The sequence below is a fragment of the Prinia subflava genome, chromosome 12 (genome assembly GCF_021018805.1).
Source record: "Prinia subflava isolate CZ2003 ecotype Zambia chromosome 12, Cam_Psub_1.2, whole genome shotgun sequence".
Taxonomy (NCBI): Eukaryota; Metazoa; Chordata; class Aves; order Passeriformes; family Cisticolidae; genus Prinia; species Prinia subflava.
The window spans coordinates 13222912-13236744 of NC_086258.1; the positions used below are offsets into that span (position 1 = coordinate 13222912).

Below are 13833 nucleotides of genomic sequence, written 5' to 3' on the forward strand. Positions count from 1 at the left end.
GCATCACTGGCGCTGGCATGTGGCACATCCTCCCCTTGGCAGGATGGAGCAGGGGTGACAGGGGACACCAATTCCCATGGAAACCCTGGTGGATGCCAGAGCAAAGGGGGAACCACCCAGCAGTTGTGCTGGAGGAGGGAGCACTGCTCGGGGTAAAGGTTTCCCGGGATGAGATCATCGGTGCTCTTTGGGGAACGCCTCGTCCTGCCCACAGGAGATCTGTGGCAAAGAAAAAAAAAATCATCATTCTTCAAGGAAAAGTGCTAAAAGATTTTTACCAATTGCCTGCTGACAAACCAGTGGAACATCTGAGTATTTGTCTCTTGGTTTTGCAGCTCTATCAAGACCAGCAAAACCACAGCAGGGTTGGACTTGATTTGCCCCGCTGCCTTTCGGGCCATTTGGTGTTTTCTGAATTCCTCCCTCTCTCATTTGTCATTTCTGCTGTGACTTCCCAGCAGGCAGCAGACACAAGGTACATGCTGAGTGATCATCCTGTTGGGTTTTCCACATCTGACACTCAAAAATAAAGATACGTGGAGGGGAAAGAACCGTTTGCTGCGAGTGATAACTGCAGGGCCATCGGTGACGTGGGGACACTGGGGACAGCACACGGGGAAACAGGAGGGGCAGAAGGGATGGGACATGGAAAATCAGGGCAGGAACAGGGCAGCAAGGCTCTGTGGAGCAGCCTGGGGCTGTCCTGCCAAACCTGGGCTGGGTTTGGAGTTCCCCTCAGCTGATTTATGGGCTGGATGCAGAGCTGTAAATCCTGCGCTGGTTCTGCGCTGGGGCTCTCGGGGAAACTCCAGCTGAGCTTTGTCCTGCTTTTTCACACAAACACAAACCAAAAGCCTCGACCCAAATTCTGCCAAATCGGCGGGAATGTGCCAAAGCAGAGTATTTTTAACTGCCTTCCCCTGTTTTGTGGCTTATGGGGTGGGCATCGGGGTGCTAAGCAATAAATTAAGGAATACAGACAGTGTTTGGTGAACTCTGGGCATGACCTTTTCCACGAGGTGAAGTCATTGTGTGAGCCCTTCCTGTCTGAATGGGAAGGGACAGCACAATAAATGATCCCTCAGCAGATGCTGACAGCTCAATCACGAGGGTAGGGGCTGATTTCAGGGTCCAGCCAAACTGGAATTGCTGCTGGGAGTGAGGCAGCCCTTGCACTGGGAGGGCATCAGCAGCCCAGAACAAGGCAGTCACTAGAAAAGAGTAAAAAAACTAATTTATTTAACATCAGGGGATAAGCAACCTCTGGATAGAAAGACACAGAGTGATTTACTGCACTTAAAATCTGTTTTGTCTTAAAAGTATCTTTTTTTTTCCCCTAAATAAAAGTCTCTCATAAATAATCATGGCTTGGATAAAGCCCTTCACTGTGCAGCAGCATCAGAAAGCAGAGCACCACGGGCAGGGAAAAAAGCCCAGGCTTGCTGTGGCGATGGGATAAACAGCTGCAAATGGGCAAACAGCGGGATTCCTCCCCAAAACTCGGGATGCAGAGCCGGGATGATGTTGGAGAAGCCTGGGGCCGGTGCAGCAGCTGGAACATCTGCACCGTGCGGTGTCCGGGTGGAGCGGGAGGGAAGGAGGACGGCAATCAGCGCTTCCCGGCAGAGGAAGAGCGAGAAAAGCAGTGTTTGTCCATGGGAAAAAGGAGAAGAAAAAGCGCAGTTCCAGCCGTCAGATAAGCTGATGGAGCGCGAACGCGTCAGTCTCACCCTTCCTGCCCTGCCCTGCCCGCCCCTGCTGCGCTCCCTGCCCGTCCATCCCTGCATCGCGGCCCGGCGGGGGCAGCTCCTGCCCGTAAATCACCAAAAGCGGGGATGGTGACAAGCGACAGCAGCGTTCTCCATCCTGGGCACCACGGACCCATCCTGCTGATACCTCCAGGTTTATTTTCATTTATCCCAGCCCCTGTGGTGCCCAGGGAGCAGCTCTGGGCTCACACTCAGGCTCACTCAGCTCTCTGCACACAGCACGGACACAAAACAAATCCTTCTCCTGCTGCACACCCAGGACAACTTTCAGCCCCAAGAGCACAAACAAGGGGGGCTGCAGGGAGGAACAAGAAGGATGGGACCTCCCAGCCTGCAGCTGCAATTGGACAATTCAACCCCAAAGTGCAAACGGAGCAAAACTGATCCAAGGGTGAGCCCTGGGCAGCGTTTGTCCATTTGGGACCATTTTGGGTCCCCCTTGGGTGCAGCCCTGGCCAGGCTCTTGTCTTGCCCAAGGTGGATCCTCAAGGCCTTTCAATAAATCTCTGCTTTATTCTGCAGCTCTGCCCAGTCTCTGTTCCAGCCCAGCCTTCCCAAAGGATCAAACACATTAAGGATTGTCCCCACGTGGGACATCCTGTGGCTGTCACAGGATCTGCTGGCAGAGCCTCTTTCTCCTGCTCGGTGACCCTTCCATGAGACACAGCCTTCCATGGATTGGGGATTTGGAATCCTCTGGCGAGGACTGTGATCCCATTCAGAGGAAGACACAAGGTTTATTCCTGTGTTCACTGCTGTCAGTGGGATCTGCAGCTCCTGCCTTTATCCCAATTAATTTTGCCTCCCAGTGTTCACCCAGCTTTATGCTGCAGGTCCTGGAAGGTTCCACAACTCCTGCTTGGGCCAGGATAATTTCATGTCCTTCTGAACCCTCGGAAGGTACAGGAAGATCCCTGGAGCACAGAGCACTCCGTGAACCACTTGTGAGGATCCTGATCCCTCACTTGCCCTGCCCGGGAGTTTCAGTTTGCATTCCAAGCATGGTTTTATGCAGGACTCTGGAATTTCTCATTAACTGGGGTACAACCATTTCTAGGAGTTTCTGAGGCATTTTGCAAATATTTGCAGCTGGGGCATGTGGCAAAACGGAGTTGAAGGGAGACATAATTGATGTCAGCTCCGAAACACTCATTCGTCAAAGGTTAATTGTGCTAATTAAAGCTTTAGCCATAAGTCATGTCCATCCCACAGAGGGAGGCCCCATCCCAAGTGTCCAAGGCCAGGTTGGACGGGGCTTGGGGCCACCTGGGATGGTGCCAGGTGTCCCACCGTGCTGTGCTCCTGTGGGCTGGAGCTTCCTTAACTTTTATATTAATTTTTAATGTTTAATTTTCATCAGAAAACGCCACCAAAATGTGTCACTTTGACATCTCCGTGGTTTGATCAGGCTTTGTGAGCAAAGAAAGAGTCACCAGTGGAGGGACAGGGACACCCAGACGGACACAGGCGTTTGTGCCAGAGCCTGGCTCAGCTGTCCCTGCTAACCCAGCCTGCCTGGGGCAGAGGGAATTCATTACAAAGCTTGGGAAGAAAAGTCAATAACAGGATTGAAACATTCCCACAGGTTTCTCTTGAATGAGATCTCCGGGATAACTCGTGCCCATGGTAAAATGCGGTGCCAGGTGAGATTTTATCACAATTAGAGGTGCCCAGACCTCAGCCAGCTCTTGAGAAGCTCCATGAGGTCATGGATGAACGGGCTCCAAGGGAAAAAAAAGGCAACACAGATGATTTTCTCCAACAGATTCACTGTGATAAGCACATTCCAGTGACTCAGTGCACAGCGAGGAGGTGCTGGATTTTTCACATCCATGAAAAAATCATGTAGCATAGAAAAATCCAATGCCTTTTTTTCTTTCTTTTTTTTTTTTTTTTTGTCCACTGATGGTATTTAAAATTAAATATAATGAATGAGAAATCTGTGGACATCTACTGCACATTACCCAGGAGTGCTCTGCCCATGAGGTCACACTCCGTAATGTGACGGGAAACAAAAAAAATGTGTAAAAATCGCTTCCAGCCTGTTCCGAGGGAGGTCCTGAGTGACCAAACTCCCTGTCCTTTGAAACCAGTCCAGATCACACTGGCTGGGTCCCGATTCAGCGTGGAATTTGTTTTTCCCATCATGTGAGAGGGAGAAAACATCCTGTCCAAGGAGGGCGATGTCAGCTCGGACGCAAACGCGCTCGGCGCGAGGAGAGGGCTCAGCAACGTGAGAATTCTGCACTGCCTCGTGCACAAAACCCTCTTGGAAGGACTCAAAACAAACTGGGAGCTCGCTGGAAACATCCCCCGTGTTTGTTTTGGCTCCCAGGGCTTTTCTAAGTGTAATTAGAGAAACAGAGAGGGTGAAAGGATCCTCGTGTGCTCAGGGGCGGTGGCTCAGGAGCCCTGGGTTGGTTTGTGACCTCTGTCACGGTGTCACAGCAGGAAAAGGAGATTTAATTCATCTCCAGGTCAGTTTGTACAAACTGGGGTGAGGCCGCCCTGCAGCAGCACCTCCTGGCACTGAGGTGAGCCCTCCATGTCCTGCTCATTTAAGGGAATTCAGACAGATATATAGAATTATACATCCATTTTTAAGGGTCTCTGGTGCTTATTATTATTAATAATAATTATATATAATAATTATCCGGTGCTTATTATTAATGTATCAACCTCTCTTAACAGCACCATGCTGCTTCAGAGGGGGAAAATCCCCCATTCCTGCACATCCCTTGAAACCAGCGGATAGGGATGGATTTGTGCCCTGCAAGGAGCAACCAACATCTTCATTAAGATCCCTGTTTGCTGGGCAGTGACAAATCTTCCCCTCAGAACACGGTGATTAAGGTTTAATTTTATTCTGGATTATGGGCAGCTCCTCTTGCAAAGCAGCCAAGGTTGGGCACGTATTGCCTGGAAATGAACGTTCCTCCCCAAAGTGCTTAAGCAGCTTTGGATAAGAAATGATGGTTTGGGGAAGATTAGGAGAGCAAAAAAGATCTCCAGGCTAAGAGGATGTTCAGAGAAAGTGCCATCGTGGGCTCAGGAGGAAACGCTGAGGGTCTGAGGCTCCCAAATTGCTTGGGAGGGTTGGAGGGAGCTGGTGGGAGAAGGATGGGTTGGTGAAGGTGGTGGTTTCACAGCCGGGTGAAGACAGCTGGATTTACGGGGATGAGGTGAGGGTGTGCTTTTATAAACCATCAGCAGGGAAATTTCCAGGCTTCAGTCTGCTTGGAGAACCAAACCAGCGTTTCTGGAGGTTTCAGCCACCAGCAGCATCACTCGAGATGAAGGCTGGGTGTCATCTCAAACACAGTGGGGAATAAAATCTGGGTTTGGAGGATGCACAGATGGCTGGAGGAGAAGCAGAGGGAAGGGAAGAGAAGCCTCCTGGGGCTGGGATGCAAATATTTGTCCTGATACGCAGTTCCCTGTTCCTGCAGATCCTCCCTCCTCTGCTTTTCCTCACAGGTACGGGTTTATTCTGCCAGAGAACGGTATTTGAATGCAACCAGTGATGATTATTTGTTCTCAAACACATATGTTCCTCCCTCCCCTGAGAGCAGGGGGAGGAGGACAGCGATGAGAGCCGGCGAATGTTTCACCCTCGCTGCAGTGACAGCTTTGATTTGTGGAACAGCTTGGAATAAAACCCCGGTAATTTTTCATGGAAAAACCAGTGGACATAATTTTTGTGTGTCTGAAAGAGAACAGCAGAGAGCTGAAATGCCTGGATACACCATTGTGTGAGTGCCAAAATCCCGGATGGATATAAACCTCAGTGTTCTCAACCCACAGAAATAACATTACAATCATCCCTGGTTAAGCAGATTCTGCTTGTTTATTGTTTTCCAGTATCTGCAGCTCTGCTCATCAATTTTTCACATTATTCCTTGGCGGTTTCCTCGTGTTCTGTCTCTTTGCTGGCTTGATGTTTTGTTCTCTGGAGATTTCTTCCATAAATTTTTATTATTTCCTCCGAGAGATCTTTCTTTTTTTTTTTATGATTCCCAATAAGAGCTAGGACTGAGATATGGTGGAGGGAGAGGAGAGAGCTGGCCAGTGGAAACTCCTTTAACTTCATGCCATGGAAAAACCCCTCTGGCTCCCTGTCAGCCAAAGAAGGTCAAACGCAGTCCGAGCTGCAGTGGATCCTAAATCCAGTATTTAACATCGATCTCCAGCCTCACAAACACCCCCTGACCGTGCTGGCAGCAGCCCTGACATCAGCGTGATGACACAGGGCACAAACATGACCTCACACTGCCAGCTCTGCTCCAGCAAGCGCTGGGAAAGGCCTTCTGTTTAATTAGTTATTGCTAATGAGGTTTGGTCGCAGGATGCGGTGGGAGTGAGCAGAGCAAAGCTGGGCTGGGCTCAGTGCTTGGGCCAGGGGGTGTTTGATATTGGTGGGGCAGGGGCTCAAAGCAGGGGTTTAAAAAAGGGGTTTAAAATGGAGTTTAAAGCAGGGGTTTAAAACAGTGGTTTAAAGCAGAGGTTTAAAGCAGGAGTTTTAAAAAACCGTTTAAAAAGGGGTTTTAAACAGGGGTTTAAAGCAGAGGTTTAAGGCAGAGGTTTAAAGCAGAGTTTTAAAGCAGATCTTGGGCTCACCTTGGCTGTGGGAGGAGGTTTTCCAGGCACATCCAACACCAGCTCATCACCCAGGCGGTTGGAGCTGGAGCTGATCTTCATCTTTGGAGGAGGTTTTTTGGAGATTCATCTTCAAGGAGATTTGTAGATTTATCCTCAGCTTTGAGGGAGATTTTTGGAAACCTGTCTGTCTGTGATCTGGGTGAACCCAGCCCTACACAGGGGAATAGGGAGGTTCCCAAGGAGCAGAGCTGGAACCTTGATGCTGCAATAACGTGGAAAACCAGACTTAGACATTCCCAGAATTGTTGGGCACATCCTTCAGAAGAATCATGGACATGGGATGTGCTGCCATCACCGCCCTGCCAGTGCTGAGCCCGTGGATGTCCTTCCAGCACTGAATTAAAATCTAATCTAAAACCACCTCCATTAAATCACCCAAAGCCCAGCAGAAGTATTTGGGAAAAGGGAATGTTCCAGGTGACCTCAGGGACATTCAGGGAAAGGTTACCAACAATTCACCTGGTAACTCCTTTTTTAATAAAATGAAGGGAGAGAACTATTCAGACTTGACAGAATCATTCAGACTTGACAGAATTGCTTTTCACCTACCCCAGTGATCCCCACCTTCACTGCATCCATGAAAATCTGTGCCCACAGAAGGAGGCAATAAAAGCCAATCCAACGGGAACAGCCTGAGCCAGAACTTGGGGTTGTGTAAATAAAGCACTGGGGTGAAATCACTGGGGCAGAAGGGATTTATGCCAGCCGAGGATCTGGCCCATAAAGTGGGAATAACTCCTTCTGCCCTGTGATTTATGCTCTGCAGTTATTGACTGCTCCCAAATAAGCCTCTGTTATAAACAATCCGGGCAGCAAAGAAGGCAATTGTGCCTTAATGAGCCCATGGTTCAAAGCACTGCCCTGCTACACTGACCCCTCTATAGATCAGAAAGTCTCCTTGATTTAATTACCTTACAGAACCCCAGACTAGACAGCTCCAAACATCATTTATGCCCTGATCCTGCTATTTTTTTTTTATTTTGCTGCACTTTATAGTGATTTACAATTCAGCCAAGGGACTCTTCAGGCAGCCTAGAATTGTTTAGAGGGGTTTGTGTGCAATTGCATTTTTCTGAAGGAAAGGAAAAGGTAAAAAAAAGCACATTTTGAGACTCAAAGGTCTTGTCTCCTTTCCCAAGCACAAATACTAAGCAGTTCTGCCTTTTTAAGTGTAAAAGACTAGAAACTTCAAGGGTAGAATGAAGAGAATTGAAATCCCAGGCTGCACACACTGGAAATGTTCCCATTTGGAAGTTCCCAATCCAGTCGTGCACGCAGCTTTCAGCAGATATTACAGGATTGTTCCACCAGGATTATCTCAGCTACCAGGGTATTTATTTTCCCCTTCCAATCTGTGGCACAGAGCAGTGGAAATAATACAATAATAATACAACGTTCCCTCGCGTTCACCGACGCCTCGTCCCTCCTGTCTCAGGATGAGCCTCTCGTTACATGAGCCTCAAAACATCCTCAAAAATTAATCCAAAATTAATCAAATGACCCAGATTATATCTTCATTTCTTCTGGAGCAACGCCAAACGTGCAGCAAAGAGCCCTGGCTGCTCTCTGCTGCTTCCTCAGCACAGGGGATTCCCTCTCCCCACGGGCAGGGAGGGATGGGAGGTGAAATTATGGAAATCACAGACTCATGGAGCAGTTTGGGTTGGAAAGGAGTGGAAAACCCATCCAGTCCCACCCCTGCCGTGAGCAGGGACACCTCCCACTATCTCAGGATGTCCCAAACCTGGCCTTGGACATTCCAGGGATGGGGCAGCCACGGCTTCTCTGGAAGTTTTGCTGCAGGGAGCACCAGTGTTGGTGATCCATGGTCATGGATCCTGCTGAGGGCTGATTCAGGTCAAAAAAGAGACGAGGACTGGCTCTCCCAGGCTGCAGGCTGTGGCTGGGTTGGGACCTTGCATCCACCAGGACAGGGCAGCTCTGGCACCTCCAGAGCTGTCGGAGCAGCTCCACGGTTTGGTGGTTCTTGTTTTGTGACAGAACTGGAGCACCAAAACTGCCACATTGTCCCCTCCCTCCCCTCTCGATTAGCAGAGACACTGAACTGCAGCTTTAATAGGGAGAAACAAGTTCCCTCTGTCCTTTTCCAGCCCTAAAAATACAAGAGTGCATTTTCCAGAGGAGCTGGCGATTGAGGTTTAAATGTTCAACCAGAATCCATTAAAATGCTCTAAACATCAAGGGGAAAGAGGGAGCCCTGCTACCCAGAGGAAAGTGGGGTGCTTGAGCTGAGTTACAGCCCTGTCATTATTGGTGCTGTCAGAGCTTAAAATCTACAACATTATTTTTAGGCCCCCGTCCAATCCACAAAAAGATCTCTGAAATAATTGCAAAAGGACCTCACTTGAAGACTGTTTGTTTTGGAAAAATAGAAATCTTTGCTCCATTTCAGCATATTTCAGCTTGGAGAGCAGCAATATTTTATTTGTGTTGAAAGAAGGCAGGGGCTTGTTCAATATGAATAAATGGTTTCGAGCATGGGTTAAAGTTCTTTTCTTATTCTACCCTGCAGCCCTGCCCAGGAGACCCCACTCCTGTTTCTGCTGAAGGGACTTGAAATTAAAAAGAAATAATATCCACAGGGTATAAATCTGCCCAAATGGAGATGTTTTCTGCTCAATATTCTGCTGCATTTTGCACATTGGTGCTAATTAGTGGTGTGAGCTAATTAGGAGCAGTATGTTAATAGGACACCTGGCAGGGCAGTGTGCTCCTGGCCAGGACAAAGGGACCTGACCCATTCCTGGTCCAGGCTCTTGGTTTGAAGCCCTCTGAGCCCCAGACAGACCCTGGGAGCTGTGCCAAAGTCACTCCGTGACATTAAAAACTCAAAATCCAACTGTCCGTGGTCAGAGACAAGAAAGGGATGGAAGAGAGGAACCAGGAGAGAAAGAAAAGGGGAAAAAACAGATCCTAAATCAGAGGGATGCACTTTAAGGAATCAGCTTTAAGATCCCTTCCACCCCAAACCCTTCCATGGTTCTGTGGGTTTCCCTGGAGGTTTGCAGCCTGCAGGTGACAGGAGGGATCGAGTTTTGGCTGCTCCTGAGGATATTCAGACCCAAAAAACCCCATTTTCTGCCTTCTTGATGTTTTTCTTTGCTTTGTTCAGTGGAAGAAGTGTTTCCCTTGCACCCCAAACCCTTCCATGGTTCTCCGGGTTTCCCTGGAGGTTTGCAGCCTGCAGGTGATAGGAGGGATTGAATTTTTGGCTGCTCCTGAGGATGCACAGACCTCCCAAAAAAGCAATTTTTACCTTCTTGGTGGTTTCTTTGCTTTGTTCAGTGGGAGGAAGGGGAGAAGGGAAAATGTTTGAAGTCCTGGTGGCTGTGGCTCAGCTCTGGCACAGCCCTTCAGGCTCCTCACACCCCTGGGTTTGTGCAGGGCTGTCCCAGCAGTCCTGAGCTCCCTTTCAGGCCACCCCTGGGTGCTGCCAGGTGCTCACCCACGCCCCGGGGCTGCACTGGAGCTTCATCCCCCGGCACAGGTGGAACCTCCTGGGGTTTAGGAACCAAAGCCCTGCAGCCCACAGAGCTCAGCTGGGACCTTCACAGACCCCCTGAGCACCTCTGTCCTATTCCAGCCCTGAAAATACAACAGTGCATTTTCCAGAGCAGCCGGTGACTGAGGTTTAAATACATTAAAATGCTCTAAACATCAAGGAGAAAAGGGAGCCCTGCTCCCCCGAGGACAGTGGGGTGCTTGAGCTGAGGTACAGCCCTGTAATTATTGGTGCTGCTGCTCACAAAGGCCCTGCACCCTTCCAGGGAGGCACTGAAATCACTCAGGGACCCTGCTGAGGGGCTGCCACCTGGGGAACCACCAGCACCAGGGGCAAAACCCGGCAGGAAAACAGCTCTGTGTGCAGAGAAAATGACCCCAGGGGGGAGAGCAGGGAGCTGGAATGGCTGTAGGCAGTGCTGGCAGTGATCTGCCCTCCCGGGATGGGGATGGTGGCTGTGAGAGCCTCCAGGGGCAGATTTGGGGCACAGGGGTCAGCAGGTCCCTGTCCCTCTCCTGGGCACTGCCCTGGCTCCTCTCCCACCCGTGCAGATCCCTAAAACCCAACCAAATCTGATTTTTTACACCCCACACGGGGCAGAAGGAGCGAACCCCGTGGTGATGGACACTATTGACCACGTGCCCGGGTTTTTGATTAATTGCAAATCAACAGGAGCCAGCAGAGTTTCACAAAGTCAGATGAGTTTCGGTGTTGCTGCTTTAAACATTAACCAAGCCCTGCTGCAGAGCCCAGAGATGCTGAGGGGACAAAGCTCCTTCCCCTCGACTTTTTACCTCAATTTTTTTTTTTTTTAAGTGCAGCTCCCAAGTGCTGGGGACTCCTCTGCAGGCAGCAGCTGAGCGGGGCTGTTTATTTATAAGAGTCAACCAGAGCCACACAAAAGGTTATGGCCACGGGCCAAATGTCTTTGACATCATAGCCTGTCATTAATGGCATAAATCCTCTGTGATTTCATTTCCCACTGAGCCAACCAGCATCTCTCCCAGATTATTTCAAAGGAAAAAAAAGTCCAAACATTTACCTTCAAACCCCAAACAGATCGTATCGTTCCATGCTGCCTGCCCGATATTCAATATATTCTCCTGCACATGGCATTTTTATGGCAGGTTGTGACCACTCCTGGGGCTCGTTTCAGAAGGAGATGGGCTCAGAAAGAGAAATTTTCTTATTGTTCCCTAAGGGGACAAACAAAAAGACGACATTTCATTCAACAAATCCTTTTCCAACCACTGCACTTTGCTGTTTTAATGTACTTTTTGTCCCTCAGATCTCTGTCTGAAGGAAGGAAATGTTTAAAAGCTTGTTTTCTGTGCCACAGCCTCTTCAGTGTGAGAATATTTAATGTGGACAGGCTGGAAAAGTTTTGCTTCACAGCATTTTTGTCCCCTTTTTTCCATCACATCCATGATATGCACGTGGTTATGTGGGAAACATTAGGAATTCACTCTGAGCATGAAAGGTCTGAATATACCTGTAATTCCTGATTTTTTAAATTTTAATCCTTTGGGATTTCAAGTCTTCCTGACCTTCTGCTGGCGGATAATGTGCTCCTTGATAAAAAAGCCAGGTGGAAAATATTTGATAATAATATCAGATAATTTTTGATCAATCATTGCTCGTTACTGAACTGGGCCAGGAAAAGTTTTCCAAACCAGGGCTGGCACAAAACCTGCTGGGATAAACCAGGAATTTACATTTATGTGCAAAAACAGACGGTCAGAGAGTTGGGTTTGACTTCACTTTCTGGAATATTCCCTGAAATGGCTCCAGATTGCCCCATTGATGAAAAGAGATGAAAAAGAGATGGAAAAGAGAGGAAAAAGAGAGGAAAAAGAGAGGAAAAAGAGAGGAAAAAGAGAGGAAAAAGAGAGGAAAAAGAGAGGAAAAAGAGAGGAAAAAGAGAGGAAAAGAGCCTGACAGGATTCCTGCCCCCAGGAGCAAATGTCCATAAAGTCAGGGAAGCTCCCACTTACCAGGAGGAGTTAATCACTCACAATTACAGATGAGTCCTGAGATCCAAATGAACTCAAAGAAAGCAAATTTAGGCTCAGCCCAAGCCCAGGCCGGGTCTGGGCACACAGGGCACCCTTAGGAGGGGATTTGGTGCCTCCTGATGCTGTTCAGGCTCCTGGAGCTGCCTTTGCTCAGCCCCTGCAGGCTCCGGGGAAAGGGGATCCCAAGGAGCATCCACAGCTCCAAGGAGGATCCCCAGGCTGGGAGGATGAATTTGAGTTTTCCCAGGGCAGGAAAGAACCCTCTGGGACTTGAGAGAGAGAAGCAAAATCCCCCCAGGCTGTGGTGAGAGGAGAAAGGACAGACCTGGAGCTGGACACGACAGCACAAAGCTCCCTCCTGAGCCACCACTCCTGTCCCATCCCACCTCCACCCCACGCCCCAGAGCCCTCAGAGCCCTCACCACCACCAAAGAACACCACAAGGACCTCCAGCGTACCTGAGGAAATAAAAATTGGCCTTTTCCCCTTTTTTTTGAGCAGTCTGGAACCTGAGGAGGCCCCGGCGAGCGGCAGGGCCGACAGCAGGGCTGTGTCAGAGCTCTCCTGCCAGAGCCAGAGTGAAAATCTCCCTGCACAGCACCAGTAGCTTCACGCTTATGACTAACACATCCCAAAGGTGCCATAACACGCAGGGAGGCAGGGAGCTGTGGGGTGCTGGAAGCAGTGCAGCGAGAGGAGGAGCTGCAGGGGAGAGGCTCCGAGCAGAGCCAGCCTGTGATTTTTCCACCATTCATCATCCTGGTTTTACTCCGCTCCTCCAAGTGCCGAGATGAAAAAAGGTCCCACAACCCCAGCACGGGCTGAGCCAGCCAAGAAAAAGAAAAGCAGCTTGCTCTGCTCCCCGGGGCACGGATGATGCCTGTTTGTTAAGGGGTTTTTTGGGTTTTTTTTGGTTTTTTGATCAGTGCAGGAGAGGAGCTGCGAGGAGGGAATGTGGTCATTTGCTACCAGAGAAAAAATCTGGGCTGGTCTGAGCGTGTCTGGTGCTGGGGCAGGCAGGGTTTGGGGGGATGTGGCTGGGTTTTGGCACAAATCACACCCTGCTGGGTGACTCTGGGCTCTCACAGCGCTGCTGGGAACAGGCACGGGAGGGCTGGGGTTGGAGGAGCCTTAAAGAGGATCTTGTGTCACCTCCTGCCATGGCAGGGACATCTCCCACTGTCCCAGGGTGATCCAAGCCTGCCCAGCCTGGCCTTGGGCACTGCCAGGGATCCAGGGGCAGCCACAGCTGCTCTGGGCACCCTGTGCCAGGGCCTGCCCACCCTGCCAGGGAACAATTCCTGCCCAAATCCCACCCAGCCCTGCCCTCTGGCAGTTTAAAGCCATTCCCTGTGTCCTGTCCCTCCATCCCTTGTCCCAAGCCCCTCTCCAGCTCTCCTGGAGCCCCTTCAGGCCCTGGAATGCCGCAATAAAATCACCCTCTGCAGGTTGAGCAATCCCAGCTCTCATCCTTTCCCCACAGGAGAGGTTTTCTGTCCCTCTGACCATCCCTGTGCCTGCTCTGGGCTGTCTCCGTGTCCCTCCTGTGCTGGGGGCAGAGCAGGAGGGCGATGCAGCAGGAGGCAGATCCCAAATGCTCCAGTCATGGACATTCCCAGGGCTTGGAGCCCCTTGGATGATGCCCTGGGTGTCAGCAAAACTCCAGGAGCCTTTAGAATGGATGAAGTCACCTGTAAAAACGCTGGGAAGGTTCCTCCTGAGCACCCACCACCACCCAAACCAACCTTTCCAGTGCCATGGAAATCTCCGTGGAAGGAGCCCTGCCAGACCCTGACACAGATAAATCCTGCAGGGAGCCAAGGACACCCTCTGCCCCAGCCCAGGCTGGGATTATCCCTTTTTCTGA

At 50.0% G+C, this 13833-nt stretch overlaps 1 long non-coding RNA gene across 1 annotated transcript; it reads right to left on the minus strand.

The window, feature by feature from the left end:
- Positions 1-4533: 4533 nt before the first annotated feature.
- On the minus strand, positions 4534-13264 carry LOC134556927 (uncharacterized). Its single transcript, XR_010081959.1, has 3 exons — positions 12425-13264; positions 10994-11147; positions 4534-6630 (listed from the first exon to the last, which is right to left on the minus strand). It is a non-coding gene; the product is annotated as an uncharacterized LOC134556927 (long non-coding RNA).
- Positions 13265-13833: the final 569 nt, after the last annotated feature.